This window comes from Triturus cristatus, chromosome 4_2, assembly GCF_964204655.1.
Source record: "Triturus cristatus chromosome 4_2, aTriCri1.1, whole genome shotgun sequence".
NCBI lineage: Eukaryota > Metazoa > Chordata > Amphibia > Caudata > Salamandridae > Triturus > Triturus cristatus.
This window is the reverse complement of record NC_140586.1, coordinates 944247580-944253210: the sequence shown is the minus strand read 5'-3', so window position 1 is coordinate 944253210 and position 5631 is coordinate 944247580. Positions and strand designations below refer to the sequence as shown.

Genomic DNA, 5631 nt, shown 5'->3' with positions numbered 1-5631 from the left:
CGACCTCCCCAGCCTGGCTGTGTTGAGAAGCAGGGACCGGCCCCGGGCCTCCTGATTTTTGGTCAGGGCCTGGGATCCCACGTCCTGCGGCCTGCCAAGTGTCCATCTGCCCGGGACAAGGGACCCTGGTGCAGAGCCCCGGAGCCCTGCAAGGGCAGTCGGGAGCCCTACCGCTATGGCTCGGTGTGGGCAGCTGGGAGTCCTTCCGGTCCCGGCCATCTGGTCGCACCTTTCCCTCGGCCATCTGGTCGCGCGCAATGCTTTCCAATGGGGCGACCAGATGGCCGGGCCGGCCTGGAAGTCCCGATGAGGGTCCATTCGCCTCGCGGATCCCAGCCAGGGCTCCAGGAGGCCGGGCGCGTCCGCGCCTAGGGTCCCCTCCGTCACTCGGAGCGCGAGGGTTACAAGAAAGGTGGGTAGCCTTCCTCCGGATTAGTAGGGGCAGGGTATGCCGGGACACCCCTCCTGGGGATTGCGGTTCTCAGGCGGGGACCAGATGGGCCAAGCCCGGACGACACTTCCCCGGGGCGTCGGGTGCTTCCTCCTCCAGCCCGCGGCGAGGCAAAGTGCCCAGGACGGGCTCCATGGGTCTCCCGGGCGTCCCCCGAGGCCTGCAGCCCCAAAGCCCTGCAGACCCTGGAGCCCTTCAGCACGGAGCCCTGGAGCCCTGCAGGCCCGGAACCCTAGCAGGCCCAAGGCCCTGCAGCCCCGGAGCCCTGCAGGCCCGGAGCCCTGCAGCCCCGGAGCCCTGCAGGCCCAGAGCCCTGCAGCCCCGGAGCCCTGCAGCCCCGGAGCCCTGCAGCCCCGGAGCCCTGCAGCCCCAGAGCCCTGCAGCCCCGGAGCCCTGCAGCCCCGGAGCCCTGCAGGCCCAGAGCCCTGCAGGCCCAGAGCCCTGCAGCCCCGGAGCCCTGCAGCCCCGGAGCCCTGCAGCCCCGGAGCCCTGCAGCCCCAGAGCCCTGCAGCCCCGGAGCCCTGCAGCCCCGGAGCCCTGCAGGCCCAGAGCCCTGCAGGCCCAGAGCCCTGCAGCCCCGGAGCCCTGCAGCCCCGGAGCCCTGCAGCCCCGGAGCCCTGCAGGCCCAGAGCCCTGCAGCCACGGAGCCCTGCGTGGGCAGGCGGGAACCCTACCGCTATGGCTCGGGCAGACGGGAGCCCTTTCAGTTGCCGGCCACCTGGTCGCGCCTTTCCCCTCGGCCATCTGGTCGCGCGCAATGCTTTCCAATGGGGCGACCAGATGGCCGGGCCGGCCTGGAAGTCCCGATGAGGGTCCATTCGCCTCCCGGATCCCAGCCAGGGCTCCGGGAGGCCGGGCGCGTCCGCGCCTAGGGTCCCCTCCGTCACTTGCAGCGCGCGGGTTACAAGAAAGGGGGGTATCCTTCCTCCGGATTATTAGGGGCAGGGTATGCCGGAACACCCATGCTGGGGCTGTGCGGTTCATTGCCGGGGACCAGATGGGCGACGCCCGGGCAACATCCTCCAAGGCCTCCGGGGGCTTCCCTCCTCCGGGCCGCGGCATGGCAAAGTGCCCAGGGACGGGCTCCACGGGTCCCGGGCAGTCCTCCCCCGGGCGCCCAGGCCCCGAGAGCTCCGGTGGACCTCCCCGTGCCCGAGGCCAACCCGGGAAGCAGAGTCCCCCCCCGAGCCCTTGGTGTGAGGGTGGGCAGGCGGGAGCCCTACCGCTATGGCTCGGGCAGACGGGAGCCCTTTCAGTTGCCGGCCATCCGGTCGCTCCTTTCCCCTCGGCCATCTGGTCGCGCGCAATGCTTTCCAATGGGGCGACCAGATGGCCGGGCCGGCCTGGAAGTCCCGATGAGGGTCCATTCGCCTCCCGGATCCCAGCCAGGGCTCCAGGAGGCCGGGCGCGTCCGCGCCTAGGGTCCCCTCCGTCACTCGCAGCGCGCGGGTTACAAGAAAGGAGGGTATCCTTCCTCCGGATTAGTAGGGGCAGGGTATGCCGAAACACCCATGCTGGGGTTGTGCGGTTCATTGCCGGGGACCAGATGGGCTACGCCCGGGCAACATCCTCCCAGGTCCCCGGGGCTTCCCTCCTCCGGGCCGCGGCATGGCAAAGTGCCCAGGGACGGGCTCCACGGGTCCCGGGCAGTCCTCCCCCGGGTACGCCCAGGCCCCGAGAGCTCCGGTGGTCCTCCCCGTGCCTGAGGCCCAGCCGGGAAGCAGAGTCCCCACCCCGAGCCCCTGGTGGGTGGGCAGGCGGGAGTCCTTTCAGTTGCCGGCCACCTGGTGGCTCCTTTCCCCTCGGCCATCTGGTCGCGCGCAATGCTTTCCAATGGGGCGACCAGATGGCAGGGCCAGGCCTGGAAGTCCCGATGAGGGTCCATTTGCCTCTCGGATCCCAGCCGGGGCTCCAGGAGGCCGGGTGCGTTCGCCCCTAGGGTCCCCTCCGTCACTCGGAGCGTGCGGGTTTCAAGAACGGGGGGTAGCCTTCCTCCGGATTACTAGGGACAGGGTACTCTGGGACCCCTCTCGGTCCTCAGCCGGCAACTGGGTCCTGCCGTGTGGCAGGGTGGCCGGAGGGCCTTCCCCTGCGCGCCCGGGAGCCCCGGATGGGTCCAGGGGCCCGGCCGGGCCCCGGGTCGGGGTCTCCGGCCCCGGGTGCCGTCCCCCGGCCTGCGGCACCGCCAAAGGCCCGGGACGGGGTTCCGTTGTGGCCGGGGTGCCTCCCGTGGCTGGATTGGGTTCAGGAGCTCCGGCCGGGCCCCGGGGAGGGCGGCCTCCCCGCCCCGGTCTCCGTCCCGGGTCCTGCCGCGTGGCAGGGTGCCCGGGGAAGGGTCCGGAGGGCCCGGGGAGGCTTCCCCTGCACCTGCGGTCCTCGGAGCCCCGGCTGGGTCCAGGGGCCCGGCCGGGCCCCGGGTCGGGGTCTCCGGCCCCGGGCGCCGTCCCCCGGCCTGCGGCACTGCCAAAGGCCCGGGACGGGGTTCCGTTGCGGCCGGGGTGCCTCCCGTGGCTGCATTGGGTTCAGGAGCTCCGGCCGGGCCCCTGGGGGCCCCGGGGAGGGCAGGCTCCCCACCCCGGTCTCCGTCCCGGGTCCTGCCGCGTGGCAGGGTGCCCGGGGAGGGGTCCGGAGGGCCCCGGGAGGCTTCCCCTGCGCCTGCGGTCCCCGGAGCCCCGGCTGGTTCCAGGGGCCCGGCCGGGCCCCGGGTTGAGGCCTTTGGCCCCGGGCCCAGTCCCCCGGCCTGCGGCACTGCCAAAGGCCCGGGACGGGGTTCCGTTGGGGCCGGGGAGCCTCCCCTCGCTCGTCTGGGTCCCGGAGCTCCGGCCGGGCCCCTGGGGGCCCCGGGGAGGGCGGCCTCCCCACCCCGGGCTCCGTCCCGGGTCCTGCCGCGTGGCAGGGTGCCCGGGGAGGGGTCCAGAGGGCCCGGGGAGGCTTCCCCTGCGCCTGCGGTCCCCGGAGCCCCGGCTGGGTCCAGGGGCCCGGCCGGGCCCCGGGTCGGGGTCTCCGGCCCCGGGCCCCGTCCCCCAGCCTGCGGCACTGCCAAAGGCCCGGGACGGGGTTCCGTTGTGGCCGGGGAGCCTCCCCTCGCTCGTCTGGGTTCCGGAGCCCCGGCCGGGCCCCTGGGGGCCCCGGGGAGGGCGGCCTCCCCGCCCCGGGCTCCGTCCCGGGTCCTGCCGCGCGGCAGGGTGCCCGGGGCGCGGTCCGGAGGGCCCGGGGAGGCTTCCCCATCGCCTGCGGTCCCGGGAGCCCCGGCTGGTTCCAGGGGCCCGGCCGGGCCCCGGGTCGGGGTCTCCGTCCCCGGGCCCTGTCCCCCGGCCTGCGGCACTGCCAAAGGCCCGGGACGGGGTTCCGTCGTGGCCGGGGAGCCTCCCCTCGCTCGCCTGGGTTCAGGTGCTCCGGCCGGGCCCCTGGGGGCCCCGGGGAGGGCGGCCTCCCCGCCCCGGGCTCCGTCCTGGGTCCTTCCGCGTGGCAGGGTGCCCGGGGCGGGGTCCGGAGGGCCCGGGGAGGCTTCCCTTGCACCTGCGGTCCCGGGAGCCCCGGCTGGGTCCAGGGGCCCGGTCGGGCCCTGGGTCGGGGTCTCCGTCCCCGGGCCCTGTCCCCCGGCCTGCGGCACTGCCAAAGGCCCGGGACGGGGTTCCGTCGTGGCCGGGGAGCCTCCCCTCGCTCGCCTGGGTTCAGGTGCTCCGGCCGGGCCCCTGGGGGCCCCGGGGAGGGCGGCCTCCCCGCCCCGGGCTCCGTCCTGGGTCCTTCCGCGTGGCAGGGTGCCCGGGGCGCGGTCCGGAGGGCCCGGGGAGGCTTCCCCATCGCCTGCGGTCCCGGGAGCCCCGGCTGGTTCCAGGGGCCCGGCCGGGCCCCGGGTCGGGGTCTCCGTCCCCGGGCCCTGTCCCCCGGCCTGCGGCACTGCCAAAGGCCCGGGACGGGGTTCCGTCGTGGCCGGGGAGCCTCCCCTCGCTCGCCTGGGTTCAGGTGCTCCGGCCGGGCCCCTGGGGGCCCCGGGGAGGGCGGCCTCCCCGCCCCGGGCTCCGTCCTGGGTCCTTCCGCGTGGCAGGGTGCCCGGGGCGCGGTCCGGAGGGCCCGGGGAGGCTTCCCCATCGCCTGCGGTCCCGGGAGCCCCGGCTGGTTCCAGGGGCCCGGCCGGGCCCCGGGTCGGGGTCTCCGTCCCCGGGCCCTGTCCCCCGGCCTGCGGCACTGCCAAAGGCCCGGGACGGGGTTCCGTTGTGGCCGGGGAGCCTCTCCTCGCTCGTCTGGGTTCCGGAGCCCCGGCCGGGCCCCTGGGGGGGGGGCCCGGTGAGGGCGGCCTCCCCGCCCCGGGCTCCGTCCCGGGTCCTGCCGCGGCGGCAGGGTGCCCGGGTGCGGGGTCCAGAGGGCCTGGGGAAGCTCCCCCTTCCCTTTTGCCTTTCCCCTGGGCCATCTGGTCGCGCCTGTCCCCTCGGCCATCTGGTCGCGCACGTCCCCTCGGCCATCTGGTCGCGCAGGCCCCTTCGGCCATCTGGTCGCGCAGGCCCCTTCGGCCATCTGGTCGCGCACAATGCTTTCCTATGGGGCGACCAGATGGCCGAGCTCGCCTGGAAGTCTCGATGAGGGTCCATTTGCCTCCCGGATCCCAGCGAGGGCTCCAGGAGGTCGGGTACATTCGCGCCTAGGGTCCCCTCTGTCACCTCGTGCGCACGGATTACAAGAAAGGGGGGTAATTTTCCTCCGGATTACTAGGGAGAGGGTCAGTCAGACCAAAGTGATGTTTGGCGATACTGAATCAGGGGAAGGCAGACCCGGGGCCCGCCCGCCGGGGCCCCCAGGGGCCCGGGTACGCTCCTGCCTCTCAGCCCCTTCCCGATGGTCCTTTCTCTCCGAGTTTTCTGGGTCGGAGCCCCGTGAGGTCCGTGGATCCCGAGACGGGGGAAGGCAGCCCCTGGGCCCGCCCGAAGCGGGGCCCCCAGGGGCCCGGGTGCGCACACCTGCCTCCCAGCCCCCTTCCCGACGGGTCTTTTTCTCCGAGTTTGCTGGGTCAGACCTCCGTGAGGTCCGGCGATCCCGAGAGGGGGGAAGGCAGACCCGGGGCCCGCCCGCCGGGGCCCCCAGGGGCCCGGGTACGCTCCTGCCTCTCAGCCCCTTCCCGATGGTCCTTTTTCCGCCGGGTTTGCTGGGTCAGACCTCCGTGAGGTCCGGCGATGGCGAGACGG

At 74.9% G+C, this 5631-nt stretch overlaps 1 protein-coding gene across 3 annotated transcripts in view; it reads right to left on the bottom strand.

The window, feature by feature from the left end:
- The window catches only part of LOC146839023 (uncharacterized), a 432821-nt gene that overhangs the window by 127059 nt on the left and 300131 nt on the right, over nt 1-5631 (bottom strand). The window lies entirely within an intron of this gene.